This window comes from Brachyhypopomus gauderio, unplaced genomic scaffold (assembly GCF_052324685.1).
Source record: "Brachyhypopomus gauderio isolate BG-103 unplaced genomic scaffold, BGAUD_0.2 sc617, whole genome shotgun sequence".
Taxonomy (NCBI): Eukaryota; Metazoa; Chordata; class Actinopteri; order Gymnotiformes; family Hypopomidae; genus Brachyhypopomus; species Brachyhypopomus gauderio.
The window spans coordinates 25,576-39,741 of NW_027507438.1; the positions used below are offsets into that span (position 1 = coordinate 25,576).

The 14,166-nt window shown below is 40.4% G+C and overlaps 20 non-coding genes and 26 pseudogenes across 20 annotated transcripts; all 46 read left to right on the plus strand.

Annotated features, from left to right (window-relative positions):
• The first annotated feature begins 26 nt into the window (after positions 1 to 26).
• Positions 27 to 145, plus strand: LOC143507080 (5S ribosomal RNA). The gene has a single exon (XR_013128568.1). It is a non-coding gene; the product is annotated as a 5S ribosomal RNA (ribosomal RNA).
• A 214-nt stretch (positions 146 to 359) lies between these two features.
• LOC143507015 (5S ribosomal RNA) lies at positions 360 to 478 on the plus strand (annotated as a pseudogene).
• Positions 479 to 604: 126 nt separating this feature from the next.
• On the plus strand, positions 605 to 723 carry LOC143507054 (5S ribosomal RNA; annotated as a pseudogene).
• A 127-nt stretch (positions 724 to 850) lies between these two features.
• On the plus strand, positions 851 to 969 carry LOC143507081 (5S ribosomal RNA). Its single transcript, XR_013128569.1, has one exon. It is a non-coding gene; the product is annotated as a 5S ribosomal RNA (ribosomal RNA).
• Positions 970 to 1,183: 214 nt separating this feature from the next.
• On the plus strand, positions 1,184 to 1,302 carry LOC143507016 (5S ribosomal RNA; annotated as a pseudogene).
• Positions 1,303 to 1,428: 126 nt separating this feature from the next.
• Positions 1,429 to 1,547, plus strand: LOC143507055 (5S ribosomal RNA; annotated as a pseudogene).
• Positions 1,548 to 1,675: 128 nt separating this feature from the next.
• On the plus strand, positions 1,676 to 1,794 carry LOC143507082 (5S ribosomal RNA). Its single transcript, XR_013128570.1, has one exon. It is a non-coding gene; the product is annotated as a 5S ribosomal RNA (ribosomal RNA).
• A 459-nt stretch (positions 1,795 to 2,253) lies between these two features.
• On the plus strand, positions 2,254 to 2,372 carry LOC143507083 (5S ribosomal RNA). Its single transcript, XR_013128571.1, has one exon. It is a non-coding gene; the product is annotated as a 5S ribosomal RNA (ribosomal RNA).
• A 214-nt stretch (positions 2,373 to 2,586) lies between these two features.
• On the plus strand, positions 2,587 to 2,705 carry LOC143507017 (5S ribosomal RNA; annotated as a pseudogene).
• Positions 2,706 to 2,831: 126 nt separating this feature from the next.
• On the plus strand, positions 2,832 to 2,950 carry LOC143507056 (5S ribosomal RNA; annotated as a pseudogene).
• A 125-nt stretch (positions 2,951 to 3,075) lies between these two features.
• On the plus strand, positions 3,076 to 3,194 carry LOC143507058 (5S ribosomal RNA; annotated as a pseudogene).
• Positions 3,195 to 3,321: 127 nt separating this feature from the next.
• On the plus strand, positions 3,322 to 3,440 carry LOC143507084 (5S ribosomal RNA). The gene has a single exon (XR_013128572.1). It is a non-coding gene; the product is annotated as a 5S ribosomal RNA (ribosomal RNA).
• A 214-nt stretch (positions 3,441 to 3,654) lies between these two features.
• Positions 3,655 to 3,773, plus strand: LOC143507059 (5S ribosomal RNA; annotated as a pseudogene).
• Positions 3,774 to 3,900: 127 nt separating this feature from the next.
• On the plus strand, positions 3,901 to 4,019 carry LOC143507085 (5S ribosomal RNA). Its single transcript, XR_013128573.1, has one exon. It is a non-coding gene; the product is annotated as a 5S ribosomal RNA (ribosomal RNA).
• A 214-nt stretch (positions 4,020 to 4,233) lies between these two features.
• LOC143507060 (5S ribosomal RNA) lies at positions 4,234 to 4,352 on the plus strand (annotated as a pseudogene).
• A 126-nt stretch (positions 4,353 to 4,478) lies between these two features.
• LOC143507086 (5S ribosomal RNA) lies at positions 4,479 to 4,597 on the plus strand. Its single transcript, XR_013128574.1, has one exon. It is a non-coding gene; the product is annotated as a 5S ribosomal RNA (ribosomal RNA).
• Positions 4,598 to 4,811: 214 nt separating this feature from the next.
• On the plus strand, positions 4,812 to 4,930 carry LOC143507018 (5S ribosomal RNA; annotated as a pseudogene).
• A 126-nt stretch (positions 4,931 to 5,056) lies between these two features.
• On the plus strand, positions 5,057 to 5,175 carry LOC143507062 (5S ribosomal RNA; annotated as a pseudogene).
• Positions 5,176 to 5,301: 126 nt separating this feature from the next.
• Positions 5,302 to 5,420, plus strand: LOC143507063 (5S ribosomal RNA; annotated as a pseudogene).
• A 127-nt stretch (positions 5,421 to 5,547) lies between these two features.
• LOC143507087 (5S ribosomal RNA) lies at positions 5,548 to 5,666 on the plus strand. Its single transcript, XR_013128575.1, has one exon. It is a non-coding gene; the product is annotated as a 5S ribosomal RNA (ribosomal RNA).
• A 214-nt stretch (positions 5,667 to 5,880) lies between these two features.
• Positions 5,881 to 5,999, plus strand: LOC143507064 (5S ribosomal RNA; annotated as a pseudogene).
• A 127-nt stretch (positions 6,000 to 6,126) lies between these two features.
• On the plus strand, positions 6,127 to 6,245 carry LOC143507089 (5S ribosomal RNA). Its single transcript, XR_013128576.1, has one exon. It is a non-coding gene; the product is annotated as a 5S ribosomal RNA (ribosomal RNA).
• Positions 6,246 to 6,950: 705 nt separating this feature from the next.
• On the plus strand, positions 6,951 to 7,069 carry LOC143507110 (5S ribosomal RNA). Its single transcript, XR_013128596.1, has one exon. It is a non-coding gene; the product is annotated as a 5S ribosomal RNA (ribosomal RNA).
• A 107-nt stretch (positions 7,070 to 7,176) lies between these two features.
• LOC143507023 (5S ribosomal RNA) lies at positions 7,177 to 7,295 on the plus strand (annotated as a pseudogene).
• A 127-nt stretch (positions 7,296 to 7,422) lies between these two features.
• Positions 7,423 to 7,541, plus strand: LOC143507090 (5S ribosomal RNA). The gene has a single exon (XR_013128577.1). It is a non-coding gene; the product is annotated as a 5S ribosomal RNA (ribosomal RNA).
• A 212-nt stretch (positions 7,542 to 7,753) lies between these two features.
• On the plus strand, positions 7,754 to 7,872 carry LOC143507065 (5S ribosomal RNA; annotated as a pseudogene).
• Positions 7,873 to 7,998: 126 nt separating this feature from the next.
• On the plus strand, positions 7,999 to 8,117 carry LOC143507066 (5S ribosomal RNA; annotated as a pseudogene).
• Positions 8,118 to 8,244: 127 nt separating this feature from the next.
• Positions 8,245 to 8,363, plus strand: LOC143507111 (5S ribosomal RNA). Its single transcript, XR_013128597.1, has one exon. It is a non-coding gene; the product is annotated as a 5S ribosomal RNA (ribosomal RNA).
• A 107-nt stretch (positions 8,364 to 8,470) lies between these two features.
• On the plus strand, positions 8,471 to 8,589 carry LOC143507029 (5S ribosomal RNA; annotated as a pseudogene).
• A 127-nt stretch (positions 8,590 to 8,716) lies between these two features.
• Positions 8,717 to 8,835, plus strand: LOC143507100 (5S ribosomal RNA). Its single transcript, XR_013128587.1, has one exon. It is a non-coding gene; the product is annotated as a 5S ribosomal RNA (ribosomal RNA).
• Positions 8,836 to 9,049: 214 nt separating this feature from the next.
• LOC143507067 (5S ribosomal RNA) lies at positions 9,050 to 9,168 on the plus strand (annotated as a pseudogene).
• A 127-nt stretch (positions 9,169 to 9,295) lies between these two features.
• LOC143507112 (5S ribosomal RNA) lies at positions 9,296 to 9,414 on the plus strand. The gene has a single exon (XR_013128598.1). It is a non-coding gene; the product is annotated as a 5S ribosomal RNA (ribosomal RNA).
• Positions 9,415 to 9,768: 354 nt separating this feature from the next.
• LOC143507092 (5S ribosomal RNA) lies at positions 9,769 to 9,887 on the plus strand. The gene has a single exon (XR_013128579.1). It is a non-coding gene; the product is annotated as a 5S ribosomal RNA (ribosomal RNA).
• Positions 9,888 to 10,101: 214 nt separating this feature from the next.
• On the plus strand, positions 10,102 to 10,220 carry LOC143507019 (5S ribosomal RNA; annotated as a pseudogene).
• Positions 10,221 to 10,346: 126 nt separating this feature from the next.
• LOC143507068 (5S ribosomal RNA) lies at positions 10,347 to 10,465 on the plus strand (annotated as a pseudogene).
• A 126-nt stretch (positions 10,466 to 10,591) lies between these two features.
• On the plus strand, positions 10,592 to 10,710 carry LOC143507069 (5S ribosomal RNA; annotated as a pseudogene).
• A 127-nt stretch (positions 10,711 to 10,837) lies between these two features.
• Positions 10,838 to 10,956, plus strand: LOC143507093 (5S ribosomal RNA). Its single transcript, XR_013128580.1, has one exon. It is a non-coding gene; the product is annotated as a 5S ribosomal RNA (ribosomal RNA).
• A 708-nt stretch (positions 10,957 to 11,664) lies between these two features.
• On the plus strand, positions 11,665 to 11,783 carry LOC143507094 (5S ribosomal RNA). The gene has a single exon (XR_013128581.1). It is a non-coding gene; the product is annotated as a 5S ribosomal RNA (ribosomal RNA).
• A 214-nt stretch (positions 11,784 to 11,997) lies between these two features.
• Positions 11,998 to 12,116, plus strand: LOC143507070 (5S ribosomal RNA; annotated as a pseudogene).
• A 127-nt stretch (positions 12,117 to 12,243) lies between these two features.
• Positions 12,244 to 12,362, plus strand: LOC143507095 (5S ribosomal RNA). Its single transcript, XR_013128582.1, has one exon. It is a non-coding gene; the product is annotated as a 5S ribosomal RNA (ribosomal RNA).
• Positions 12,363 to 12,576: 214 nt separating this feature from the next.
• LOC143507071 (5S ribosomal RNA) lies at positions 12,577 to 12,695 on the plus strand (annotated as a pseudogene).
• Positions 12,696 to 12,822: 127 nt separating this feature from the next.
• Positions 12,823 to 12,940, plus strand: LOC143507117 (5S ribosomal RNA). Its single transcript, XR_013128603.1, has one exon. It is a non-coding gene; the product is annotated as a 5S ribosomal RNA (ribosomal RNA).
• A 214-nt stretch (positions 12,941 to 13,154) lies between these two features.
• On the plus strand, positions 13,155 to 13,272 carry LOC143507075 (5S ribosomal RNA; annotated as a pseudogene).
• A 126-nt stretch (positions 13,273 to 13,398) lies between these two features.
• Positions 13,399 to 13,517, plus strand: LOC143507073 (5S ribosomal RNA; annotated as a pseudogene).
• A 126-nt stretch (positions 13,518 to 13,643) lies between these two features.
• Positions 13,644 to 13,762, plus strand: LOC143507074 (5S ribosomal RNA; annotated as a pseudogene).
• Positions 13,763 to 13,889: 127 nt separating this feature from the next.
• LOC143507096 (5S ribosomal RNA) lies at positions 13,890 to 14,008 on the plus strand. The gene has a single exon (XR_013128583.1). It is a non-coding gene; the product is annotated as a 5S ribosomal RNA (ribosomal RNA).
• Positions 14,009 to 14,166: the final 158 nt, after the last annotated feature.

Here is a 14,166-nt window from a genome sequence, read left to right on the forward strand (position 1 = left end):
ATAGGTCATCTTTGCATTGTTTTACGGCTTACGGCCACACCAGCCTGAAAACGCCCGATCTCATTTGACCTCGGAAGCTAAGCTCGTTTGGGCCTGGTTAGTACTTGGATGGGAGACCACCTGGGAATACCAGGTGCTGTAAGCCTATTAGATTTAATTATCAAGCTAAATAGGTTTGGGCCAGGTTAATACTTGTATGGGAGACAGCTTGGGAATACCAGGTGCTGTGTGACTTTTATAGTTGAGTTGCTGTTTACATTCAATTAGCAAGCTTAAATGTGTTCTGCAAAAAAACTAGCAATTTCTGTTGTTCAGGTTTTGCTCTTGTTATAATTAGATAATCTTTGCATTGTTTTATGGCTTGCGGCCACACCAGCCTGAAAACGCCCGATCTCATTTGACCTCGGAAGCTAAATAGGTTTTGGCCAGGTTAATACTTGTATGGGGGACAGCTTGGGAATACCAGGTGCTGTGTGACTTTTATAGTTGAGTTGCTATTTACATTCAATTAGCAAGCTTAAAGGTGTTCTGCAAAAAAACTAGCAATTTCTGTTGTTCAGGTTTTGCTCTTGTTATAATTAGATAATCTTTGCATTGTTTTATGGCTTACGGCCACACCAGCCTGAAAACGCCCGATTTCATTTGACCTAGGAAGCTAAATAGGTTTAGGCCAGGTTAATACTTGTATGGGAGACAGCTTGGGAATACCAGGTGCTGTGTGACTTTTATAGTTGAGTTGCTATTTACATTCAATTAGCAAGCTTAAAGGTGTTCTGCAAAAAAAACTAGCAATGTCTGTTGTTCAGGTTTTGCTCTCATTATAAATAGGTCATCTTTGCATTGTTTTACGGCTTACGGCCACACCAGCCTGAAAACGCCCGATCTCATTTGACCTCGGAAGCTAAGCTCGTTTGGGCCTGGTTAGTACTTGGATGGGAGACCACCTGGGAATACCAGGTGCTGTAAGCCTATTAGATTTAATTATCAAGCTAAATAGGTTTGGGCCAGGTTAATACTTGTATGGGAGACAGCTTGGGAATGCCAGGTGCTGTGTGACTTTTATAGTTGAGTTGCTGTTTACATTCAATTAGCAAGCTTAAATGTGTTCTGCAAAAAAACTAGCAATTTCTGTTGTTCAGGTTTTGCTCTTGTTATAATTAGATAATCTTTGCATTGTTTTATGGCTTGCGGCCACACCAGCCTGAAAACGCCCGATCTCATTTGACCTCGGAAGCTAAATAGGTTTTGGCCAGGTTAATACTTGTATGGGGGACAGCTTGGGAATACCAGGTGCTGTGTGACTTTTATAGTTGAGTTGCTATTTACATTCAATTAGCAAGCTTAAAGGTGTTCTGCAAAAAAACTAGCAATTTCTGTTGTTCAGGTTTTGCTCTTGTTATAATTAGATAATCTTTGCATTGTTTTATGGCTTACGGCCACACCAGCCTGAAAACGCCCGATTTCATTTGACCTAGGAAGCTAAATAGGTTTAGGCCAGGTTAATACTTGTATGGGAGACAGCTTGGGAATACCAGGTGCTGTGTGACTTTTATAGTTGAGTTGCTATTTACATTCAATTAGCAAGCTTAAAGGTGTTCTGCAAAAAAAAACTAGCAATGTCTGTTGTTCAGGTTTTGCTCTCATTATAAATAGGTCATCTTTGCATTGTTTTACGGCTTACGGCCACACCAGCCTGAAAACGCCCGATCTCATTTGACCTCGGAAGCTAAGCTCGTTTGGGCCTGGTTAGTACTTGGATGGGAGACCACCTGGGAATACCAGGTGCTGTAAGCCTATTAGATTTAATTATCAAGCTAAATAGGTTTGGGCCAGGTTAATACTTGTATGGGAGACAGCTTGGGAATGCCAGGTGCTGTGTGACTTTTATAGTTGAGTTGCTGTTTACATTCAATTAGCAAGCTTAAATGTGTTCTGCAAAAAAACTAGCAATTTCTGTTGTTCAGGTTTTGCTCTTGTTATAATTAGATAATCTTTGCATTGTTTTATGGCTTACGGCCACACCAGCCTGAAACGCCCGATTTCATTTGACCTAGGAAGCTAAATAGGTTTAGGCCAGGTTAATACTTGTATGGGAGACAGCTTGGGAATACCAGGTGCTGTGTGACTTTTATAGTTGAGTTGCTATTTACATTCAATTAGCAAGCTTAAAGGTGTTCTGCAAAAAAAACTAGCAATGTCTGTTGTTCAGGTTTTGCTCTCATTATAAATAGGTCATCTTTGCATTGTTTTACGGCTTACGGCCACACCAGCCTGAAAACGCCCGATCTCATTTGACCTCGGAAGCTAAGCTCGTTTGGGCCTGGTTAGTACTTGGATGGGAGACCACCTGGGAATACCAGGTGCTGTAAGCCTATTAGATTTAATTATCAAGCTAAATAGGTTTGGGCCAGGTTAATACTTGTATGGGAGACAGCTTGGGAATACCAGGTGCTGTGTGACTTTTATAGTTGAGTTGCTGTTTACATTCAATTAGCAAGCTTAAATGTGTTCTGCAAAAAAACTAGCAATTTCTGTTGTTCAGGTTTTGCTCTTGTTATAATTAGATAATCTTTGCATTGTTTTATGGCTTGCGGCCACACCAGCCTGAAAACGCCCGATCTCATTTGACCTCGGAAGCTAAATAGGTTTTGGCCAGGTTAATACTTGTATGGGGGACAGCTTGGGAATACCAGGTGCTGTGTGACTTTTATAGTTGAGTTGCTGTTTACATTCAATTAGCAAGCTTAAATGTGTTCTGCAAAAAAACTAGCAATTTCTGTTGTTCAGGTTTTGCTCTTGTTATAATTAGATAATCTTTGCATTGTTTTATGGCTTACGGCCACACCAGCCTGAAAACGCCCGATTTCATTTGACCTAGGAAGCTAAATAGGTTTAGGCCAGGTTAATACTTGTATGGGAGACAGCTTGGGAATACCAGGTGCTGTGTGACTTTTATAGTTGAGTTGCTGTTTACATTCAATAGCAAGCTTAAATGTGTTCTGCAAAAAAACTAGCAATTTCTGTTGTTCAGGTTTTGCTCTTGTTATAATTAGATAATCTTTGCATTGTTTTATGGCTTACGGCCACACCAGCCTGAAAACGCCCGATTTCATTTGACCTAGGAAGCTAAATAGGTTTAGGCCAGGTTAATACTTGTATGGGAGACAGCTTGGGAATACCAGGTGCTGTGTGACTTTTATAGTTGAGTTGCTATTTACATTCAATTAGCAAGCTTAAAGGTGTTCTGCAAAAAAAAACTAGCAATGTCTGTTGTCAGGTTTTGCTCTCATTATAAATAGGTCATCTTTGCATTGTTTTACGGCTTACGGCCACACCAGCCTGAAAACGCCCGATCTCATTTGACCTCGGAAGCTAAGCTCGTTTGGGCCTGGTTAGTACTTGGATGGGAGACCACCTGGGAATACCAGGTGCTGTAAGCCTATTAGATTTAATTATCAAGCTAAATAGGTTTGGGCCAGGTTAATACTTGTATGGGAGACAGCTTGGGAATGCCAGGTGCTGTGTGACTTTTATAGTTGAGTTGCTGTTTACATTCAATTAGCAAGCTTAAATGTGTTCTGCAAAAAAACTAGCAATTTCTGTTGTTCAGGTTTTGCTCTTGTTATAATTAGATAATCTTTGCATTGTTTTATGGCTTACGGCCACACCAGCCTGAAAACGCCCGATTTCATTTGACCTAGGAAGCTAAATAGGTTTAGGCCAGGTTAATACTTGTATGGGAGACAGCTTGGGAATACCAGGTGCTGTGTGACTTTTATAGTTGAGTTGCTATTTACATTCAATTAGCAAGCTTAAAGGTGTTCTGCAAAAAAAACTAGCAATGTCTGTTGTTCAGGTTTTGCTCTCATTATAAATAGGTCATCTTTGCATTGTTTTACGGCTTACGGCCACACCAGCCTGAAAACGCCCGATCTCATTTGACCTCGGAAGCTAAGCTCGTTTGGGCCTGGTTAGTACTTGGATGGGAGACCACCTGGGAATACCAGGTGCTGTAAGCCTATTAGATTTAATTATCAAGCTAAATAGGTTTGGGCCAGGTTAATACTTGTATGGGAGACAGCTTGGGAATACCAGGTGCTGTGTGACTTTTATAGTTGAGTTGCTGTTTACATTCAATTAGCAAGCTTAAATGTGTTCTGCAAAAAAACTAGCAATTTCTGTTGTTCAGGTTTTGCTCTTGTTATAATTAGATAATCTTTGCATTGTTTTATGGCTTACGGCCACACCAGCCTGAAAACGCCCGATTTCATTTGACCTAGGAAGCTAAATAGGTTTAGGCCAGGTTAATACTTGTATGGGAGACAGCTTGGGAATACCAGGTGCTGTGTGACTTTTATAGTTGAGTTGCTATTTACATTCAATTAGCAAGCTTAAAGGTGTTCTGCAAAAAAACTAGCAATGTCTGTTGTTCAGGTTTTGCTCTCATTATAAATAGGTCATCTTTGCATTGTTTTACGGCTTACGGCCACACCAGCCTGAAAACGCCCGATCTCATTTGACCTCGGAAGCTAAGCTCGTTTGGGCCTGGTTAGTACTTGGATGGGAGACCACCTGGGAATACCAGGTGCTGTAAGCCTATTAGATTTAATTATCAAGCTAAATAGGTTTGGGCCAGGTTAATACTTGTATGGGAGACAGCTTGGGAATACCAGGTGCTGTGTGACTTTTATAGTTGAGTTGCTGTTTACATTCAATTAGCAAGCTTAAATGTGTTCTGCAAAAAAACTAGCAATTTCTGTTGTTCAGGTTTTGCTCTTGTTATAATTAGATAATCTTTGCATTGTTTTATGGCTTGCGGCCACACCAGCCTGAAAACGCCCGATCTCATTTGACCTCGGAAGCTAAATAGGTTTTGGCCAGGTTAATACTTGTATGGGGGACAGCTTGGGAATACCAGGTGCTGTGTGACTTTTATAGTTGAGTTGCTGTTTACATTCAATTAGCAAGCTTAAATGTGTTCTGCAAAAAAACTAGCAATTTCTGTTGTTCAGGTTTTGCTCTTGTTATAATTAGATAATCTTTGCATTGTTTTATGGCTTACGGCCACACCAGCCTGAAAACGCCCGATTTCATTTGACCTAGGAAGCTAAATAGGTTTAGGCCAGGTTAATACTTGTATGGGAGACAGCTTGGGAATACCAGGTGCTGTGTGACTTTTATAGTTGAGTTGCTGTTTACATTCAATTAGCAAGCTTAAATGTGTTCTGCAAAAAAACTAGCAATTTCTGTTGTTCAGGTTTTGCTCTTGTTATAATTAGATAATCTTTGCATTGTTTTATGGCTTACGGCCACACCAGCCTGAAAACGCCCGATTTCATTTGACCTAGGAAGCTAAATAGGTTTAGGCCAGGTTAATACTTGTATGGGAGACAGCTTGGGAATACCAGGTGCTGTGTGACTTTTATAGTTGAGTTGCTATTTACATTCAATTAGCAAGCTTAAAGGTGTTCTGCAAAAAAAACTAGCAATGTCTGTTGTTCAGGTTTTGCTCTCATTATAAATAGGTCATCTTTGCATTGTTTTACGGCTTACGGCCACACCAGCCTGAAAACGCCCGATCTCATTTGACCTCGGAAGCTAAGCTCGTTTGGGCCTGGTTAGTACTTGGATGGGAGACCACCTGGGAATACCAGGTGCTGTAAGCCTATTAGATTTAATTATCAAGCTAAATAGGTTTGGGCCAGGTTAATACTTGTATGGGAGACAGCTTGGGAATGCCAGGTGCTGTGTGACTTTTATAGTTGAGTTGCTGTTTACATTCAATTAGCAAGCTTAAATGTGTTCTGCAAAAAAACTAGCAATTTCTGTTGTTCAGGTTTTGCTCTTGTTATAATTAGATAATCTTTGCATTGTTTTATGGCTTACGGCCACACCAGCCTGAAAACGCCCGATTTCATTTGACCTAGGAAGCTAAATAGGTTTAGGCCAGGTTAATACTTGTATGGGAGACAGCTTGGGAATACCAGGTGCTGTGTGACTTTTATAGTTGAGTTGCTATTTACATTCAATTAGCAAGCTTAAAGGTGTTCTGCAAAAAAAACTAGCAATGTCTGTTGTTCAGGTTTTGCTCTCATTATAAATAGGTCATCTTTGCATTGTTTTACGGCTTACGGCCACACCAGCCTGAAAACGCCCGATCTCATTTGACCTCGGAAGCTAAGCTCGTTTGGGCCTGGTTAGTACTTGGATGGGAGACCACCTGGGAATACCAGGTGCTGTAAGCCTATTAGATTTAATTATCAAGCTAAATAGGTTTGGGCCAGGTTAATACTTGTATGGGAGACAGCTTGGGAATACCAGGTGCTGTGTGACTTTTATAGTTGAGTTGCTGTTTACATTCAATTAGCAAGCTTAAATGTGTTCTGCAAAAAAACTAGCAATTTCTGTTGTTCAGGTTTTGCTCTTGTTATAATTAGATAATCTTTGCATTGCTTTTATGGCTTGCGGCCACACCAGCCTGAAAACGCCCGATCTCATTTGACCTCGGAAGCTAAATAGCTTTTGGCCAGGTTAATACTTGTATGGGGGACAGCTTGGGAATACCAGGTGCAGTGTGACTTTTATAGTTGAGTTGCTGTTTACATTCAATTAGCAAGCTTAAATGTGTTCTGCAAAAAACTAGCAATTTCTGTTGTTCAGGTTTTGCTCTTGTTATAATTAGATAATCTTTGCATTGTTTTATGGCTTACGGCCACACCAGCCTGAAAACGCCCGATTTCATTTGACCTAGGAAGCTAAATAGGTTTAGGCCAGGTTAATACTTATATGGGAGACAGCTTGGGAATACCAGGTGCTGTGTGACTTTTATAGTTGAGTTGCTATTTACATTCAATTAGCAAGCTTAAAGGTGTTCTGCAAAAAAAACTAGCAATGTCTGTTGTTCAGGTTTTGCTCTCATTATAAATAGGTCATCTTTGCATTGTTTTACGGCTTACGGCCACACCAGCCTGAAAACGCCCGATCTCATTTGACCTCGGAAGCTAAGCTCGTTTGGGCCTGGTTAGTACTTGGATGGGAGACCACCTGGGAATACCAGGTACTGTAAGCCTATTAGATTTAATTATCAAGCTTAAATGTGTTCTGCAAAAATCTAGCAATTTCTGTTGTTCAGGTTTTGCTCTTGTTATAATTAGATAATCTTTGCATTGTTTTATGGCTTACGGCCACACCAGCCTGAAAACGCCCGATCCTATTTGACCTAGGAAGCTAAATAGGTTTAGGCCAGGTTAATACTTGTATGGGAGACAGCTTGGGAATACCAGGTGCTGTGTGACTTTTATAGTTGAGTTGCTATTTACATTCAATTAGCAAGCTTAAAGGTGTTCTGCAAAAAAAACTAGCAATGTCTGTTGTTCAGGTTTTGCTCTCATTATAAATAGGTCATCTTTGCATTGTTTTACGGCTTACGGCCACACCAGCCTGAAAACGCCCGATCTCATTTGACCTCGGAAGCTAAGCTCGTTTGGGCCTGGTTAGTACTTGGATGGGAGACCACCTGGGAATACCAGGTGCTGTAAGCCTATTAGATTTAATTATCAAGCTAAATAGGTTTGGGCCAGGTTAATACTTGTATGGGAGACAGCTTGGGAATACCAGGTGCTGTGTGACTTTTATAGTTGAGTTGCTGTTTACATTCAATTAGCAAGCTTAAATGTGTTCTGCAAAAACTAGCAATTTCTGTTGTTCAGGTTTTGCTCTTGTTATAATTAGATAATCTTTGCATTGTTTTATGGCTTACGGCCACACCAGCCTGAAAACGCCCGATTTCATTTGACCTAGGAAGCTAAATAGGTTTAGGCCAGGTTAATACTTGTATGGGAGACAGCTTGGGAATACCAGGTGCTGTGTGACTTTTATAGTTGAGTTGCTGTTTACATTCAATTAGCAAGCTTAAATGTGTTCTGCAAAAAAACTAGCAATTTCTGTTGTTCAGGTTTTGCTCTTGTTATAATTAGATAATCTTTGCATTGTTTTATGGCTTACGGCCACACCAGCCTGAAAACGCCCGATTTCATTTGACCTAGGAAGCTAAATAGGTTTAGGCCAGGTTAATACTTGTATGGGAGACAGCTTGGGAATACCAGGTGCTGTGTGACTTTTATAGTTGAGTTGCTATTTACATTCAATTAGCAAGCTTAAAGGTGTTCTGCAAAAAAAACTAGCAATGTCTGTTGTTCAGGTTTTGCTCTCATTATAAATAGGTCATCTTTGCATTGTTTTACGGCTTACGGCCACACCAGCCTGAAAACGCCCGATCTCATTTGACCTCGGAAGCTAAGCTCGTTTGGGCCTGGTTAGTACTTGGATGGGAGACCACCTGGGAATACCAGGTACTGTAAGCCTATTAGATTTAATTATCAAGCTTAAATGTGTTCTGCAAAAATCTAGCAATTTCTGTTGTTCAGGTTTTGCTCTTGTTATAATTAGATAATCTTTGCATTGTTTTATGGCTTACAGCCACACCAGCCTGAAAACGCCCGATCCTATTTGACCTAGGAAGCTAAATAGGTTTAGGCCAGGTTAATACTTGTATGGGAGACAGCTTGGGAATACCAGGTGCTGTGTGACTTTTATAGTTGAGTTGCTATTTACATTCAATTAGCAAGCTTAAAGGTGTTCTGCAAAAAAAACTAGCAATGTCTGTTGTTCAGGTTTTGCTCTCATTATAAATAGGTCATCTTTGCATTGTTTTATGGCTTACGGCCACACCAGCCTGAAAACGCCCGATCTCATTTGACCTCGGAAGCTAAGCTTGTTTGGGCCTGGTTAGTACTTGGATGGGAGACCACCTGGGAATACCAGGTGCTGTAAGCCTATTAGATTTAATTATCAAGCTAAATAGGTTTGGGCCAGGTTAATACTTGTATGGGAGACAGCTTGGGAATACCAGGTGCTGTGTGACTTTTATAGTTGAGTTGCTGTTTACATTCAATTAGCAAGCTTAAATGTGTTCTGCAAAAAAACTAGCAATTTCTGTTGTTCAGGTTTTGCTCTTGTTATAATTAGATAATCTTTGCATTGTTTTATGGCTTACGGCCACACCAGCCTGAAAACGCCCGATTTCATTTGACCTAGGAAGCTAAATAGGTTTAGGCCAGGTTAATACTTGTATGGGAGACAGCTTGGGAATACCAGGTGCTGTGTGACTTTTATAGTTGAGTTGCTATTTACATTCAATTAGCAAGCTTAAAGGTGTTCTGCAAAAAAAACTAGCAATGTCTGTTGTTCAGGTTTTGCTCTCATTATAAATAGGTCATCTTTGCATTGTTTTACGGCTTACGGCCACACCAGCCTGAAAACGCCCGATCTCATTTGACCTCGGAAGCTAAGCTCGTTTGGGCCTGGTTAGTACTTGGATGGGAGACCACCTGGGAATACCAGGTACTGTAAGCCTATTAGATTTAATTATCAAGCTTAAATGTGTTCTGCAAAAATCTAGCAATTTCTGTTGTTCAGGTTTTGCTCTTGTTATAATTAGATAATCTTTGCATTGTTTTATGGCTTACGGCCACACCAGCCTGAAAACGCCCGATCCTATTTGACCTAGGAAGCTAAATAGGTTTAGGGCCAGGTTAATACTTGTATGGGAGACAGCTTGGGAATACCAGGTGCTGTGTGACTTTTATAGTTGAGTTGCTATTTACATTCAATTAGCAAGCTTAAAGGTGTTCTGCAAAAAAAACTAGCAATGTCTGTTGTTCAGGTTTTGCTCTCATTATAAATAGGTCATCTTTGCATTGTTTTACGGCTTACGGCCACACCAGCCTGAAAACGCCCGATCTCATTTGACCTCGGAAGCTAAGCTCGTTTGGGCCTGGTTAGTACTTGGATGGGAGACCACCTGGGAATACCAGGTGCTGTAAGCCTATTAGATTTAATTATCAAGCTAAATAGGTTTGGGCCAGGTTAATACTTGTATGGGAGACAGCTTGGGAATACCAGGTGCTGTGTGACTTTTATAGTTGAGTTGCTGTTTACATTCAATTAGCAAGCTTAAATGTGTTCTGCAAAAAAACTAGCAATTTCTGTTGTTCAGGTTTTGCTCTTGTTATAATTAGATAATCTTTGCATTGTTTTATGGCTTGCGGCCACACCAGCCTGAAAACGCCCGATCTCATTTGACCTCGGAAGCTAAATAGGTTTTGGCCAGGTTAATACTTGTATGGGGGACAGCTTGGGAATACCAGGTGCTGTGTGACTTTTATAGTTGAGTTGCTGTTTACATTCAATTAGCAAGCTTAAATGTGTTCTGCAAAAAAACTAGCAATTTCTGTTGTTCAGGTTTTGCTCTTGTTATAATTAGATAATCTTTGCATTGTTTTATGGCTTACGGCCACACCAGCCTGAAAACGCCCGATTTCATTTGACCTAGGAAGCTAAATAGGTTTAGGCCAGGTTAATACTTGTATGGGAGACAGCTTGGGAATACCAGGTGCTGTGTGACTTTTATAGTTGAGTTGCTGTTTACATTCAATTAGCAAGCTTAAATGTGTTCTGCAAAAAAACTAGCAATTTCTGTTGTTCAGGTTTTGCTCTTGTTATAATTAGATAATCTTTGCATTGTTTTATGGCTTACGGCCACACCAGCCTGAAAACGCCCGATTTCATTTGACCTAGGAAGCTAAATAGGTTTAGGCCAGGTTAATACTTGTATGGGAGACAGCTTGGGAATACCAGGTGCTGTGTGACTTTTATAGTTGAGTTGCTATTTACATTCAATTAGCAAGCTTAAAGGTGTTCTGCAAAAAAAACTAGCAATGTCTGTTGTTCAGGTTTTGCTCTCATTATAAATAGGTCATCTTTGCATTGTTTTACGGCTTACGGCCACACCAGCCTGAAAACGCCCGATCTCATTTGACCTCGGAAGCTAAGCTCGTTTGGGCCTGGTTAGTACTTGGATGGGAGACCACCTGGGAATACCAGGTGCTGTAAGCCTATTAGATTTAATTATCAAGCTAAATAGGTTTGGGCCAGGTTAATACTTGTATGGGAGACAGCTTGGGAATGCCAGGTGCTGTGTGACTTTTATAGTTGAGTTGCTGTTTACATTCAATTAGCAAGCTTAAATGTGTTCTGCAAAAAAACTAGCAATTTCTGTTGTTCAGGTTTTGCTCTTGTTATAATTAGATAATCTTTGCATTGTTTTATGGCTTACGGCCACACAGCCTGAAAACGCCCGATTTCATTTGACCTAGGAAGCTAAATAGGTTTAGGCCAGGTTAATACTTGTATGGGAGACAGCTTGGGAATACCAGGTGCTGTGTGACTTTTATAGTTGAGTTGCTGTTTACATTCAATTAGCAAGCTTAAATGTGTTCTGCAAAAAAACTAGCAATTTCTGTTGTTCAGGTTTTGCTCTTGTTATAATTAGATAATCTTTGCATTGTTTTATGGCTTACGGCCACACCAGCCTGAAAACGCCCGATCGATTTCATTTGACCTAGGAAGCTAAATAGGTTTAGGCCAGGTTAATACTTGTATGGGAGACAGCTTGGGAATACCAGGTGCTGTGTGACTTTTATAGTTGAGTTGCTATTTACATTCAATTAGCAAGCTTAAAGGTGTTCTGCAAAAAAAACTAGCAATGTCTGTTGTTCAGGTTTTGCTCTCATTATAAATAGGTCATCTTTGCATTGTTTTACGGCTTACGGCCACACCAGCCTGAAAACGCCCGATCTCATTTGACCTCGGAAGCTAAGCTCGTTTGGGCCTGGTTAGTACTTGGATGGGAGACCACCTGGGAATACCAGGTGCTGTAAGCCTATTAGATTTAATTATCAAGCTAAATAGGTTTGGGCCAGGTTAATACTTGTATGGGAGACAGCTTGGGAATGCCAGGTGCTGTGTGACTTTTATAGTTGAGTTGCTGTTTACATTCAATTAGCAAGCTTAAATGTGTTCTGCAAAAAAACTAGCAATTTCTGTTGTTCAGGTTTTGCTCTTGTTATAATTAGATAATCTTTGCATTGTTTTATGGCTTACGGCCACACCAGCCTGAAAACGCCCGATTTCATTTGACCTAGGAAGCTAAATAGGTTTAGGCCAGGTTAATACTTGTATGGGAGACAGCTTGGGAATACCAGGTGCTGTGTGACTTTTATAGTTGAGTTGCTATTTACATTCAATTAGCAAGCTTAAAGGTGTTCTGCAAAAAAAACTAGCAATGTCTGTTGTTCAGGTTTTGCTCTCATTATAAATAGGTCATCTTTGCATTGTTTTACGGCTTACGGCCACACCAGCCTGAAAACGCCCGATCTCATTTGACCTCGGAAGCTAAGCTCGTTTGGGCCTGGTTAGTACTTGGATGGGAGACCACCTGGGAATACCAGGTGCTGTAAGCCTATTAGATTTAATTATCAAGCTAAATAGGTTTGGGCCAGGTTAATACTTGTATGGGAGACAGCTTGGGAATACCAGGTGCTGTGTGACTTTTATAGTTGAGTTGCTGTTTACATTCAATTAGCAAGCTTAAATGTGTTCTGCAAAAAAACTAGCAATTTCTGTTGTTCAGGTTTTGCTCTTGTTATAATTAGATAATCTTTGCATTGTTTTATGGCTTACGGCCACACCAGCCTGAAAACGCCCGATTTCATTTGACCTAGGAAGCTAAATAGGTTTAGGCCAGGTTAATACTTGTATGGGAGACAGCTTGGGAATACCAGGTGCTGTGTGACTTTTATAGTTGAGTTGCTATTTACATTCAATTAGCAAGCTTAAAGGTGTTCTGCAAAAAAAACTAGCAATGTCTGTTGTTCAGGTTTTGCTCTCATTATAAATAGGTCATCTTTGCATTGTTTTACGGCTTACGGCCACACCAGCCTGAAACGCCCGATCTCATTTGACCTCGGAAGCTAAGCTCGTTTGGGCCTGGTTAGTACTTGGATGGGAGACCACCTGGGAATACCAGGTGCTGTAAGCCTATTAGATTTAATTATCAAGCTAAATAGGTTTGGGCCAGGTTAATACTTGTATGGGAGACAGCTTGGGAATACCAGGTGCTGTGTGACTTTTATAGTTGAGTTGCTGTTTACATTCAATTAGCAAGCTTAAATGTGTTCTGCAAAAAAACTAGCAATTTCTGTTGTTCAGGTTTTGCTCTTGTTATAATTAGATAATCTTTGCATTGTTTTATGGCTTGCGGCCACACCAGCCTGAAAACGCCCGATCTCATTTGACCTCGGAAGCTAAATAGGTTTTGGCCAGGTTAATACTTGTATGGGGGACAGCTTGGGATACCAGGTGCTGTGTGACTTTTATAGTTGAGTTGCTGTTTACATTCAATTAGCAAGCTTAAATGTGTTCTGCAAAAAAACTAGCAATTTCTGTTGTTCAGGTTTTGCTCTTGTTATAATTAGATAATCTTTGCATTGTTTTATGGCTTACGGCCACACCAGCCTGAAAACGCCCGATTTCATTTGACCTAGGAAGCTAAATAGGTTTAGGCCAGGTTAATACTTGTATGGGAGACAGCTTGGGAATACCAGGTGCTGTGTGACTTTTATAGTTGAGTTGCTGTTTACATTCAATTAGCAAGCTTAAATGTGTTCTGCAAAAAAACTAGCAATTTCTGTTGTTCAGGTTTTGCTCTTGTTATAATTAGATAATCTTTGCATTGTTTTATGGCTTACGGCCACACCAGCCTGAAAACGCCCGATTTCATTTGACCTAGGAAGCTAAATAGGTTTAGGCCAGGTTAATACTTGTATGGGAGACAGCTTGGGAATACCAGGTGCTGTGTGACTTTTATAGTTGAGTTGCTATTTACATTCAATTAGCAAGCTTAAAGGTGTTCTGCAAAAAAAACTAGCAATGTCTGTTGTTCAGGTTTTGCTCTCATTATAAATAGGTCATCTTTGCATTGTTTTACGGCTTACGGCCACACCAGCCTGAAAACGCCCGATCTCATTTGACCTCGGAAGCTAAGCTCGTTTGGGCCTGGTTAGTACTTGGATGGGAGACCACCTGGGAATACCAGGTGCTGTAAGCCTATTAGATTTAATTATCAAGCTAAATAGGTTTGGGCCAGGTTAATACTTGTATGGGAGACAGCTTGGGAATGCCAGGTGCTGTGTGGACTTTTATAGTTGAGTTGCTGTTTACATTCAATTAGCAAGCTAAATGTGTTCTGCAAAAAAACTAGCAATT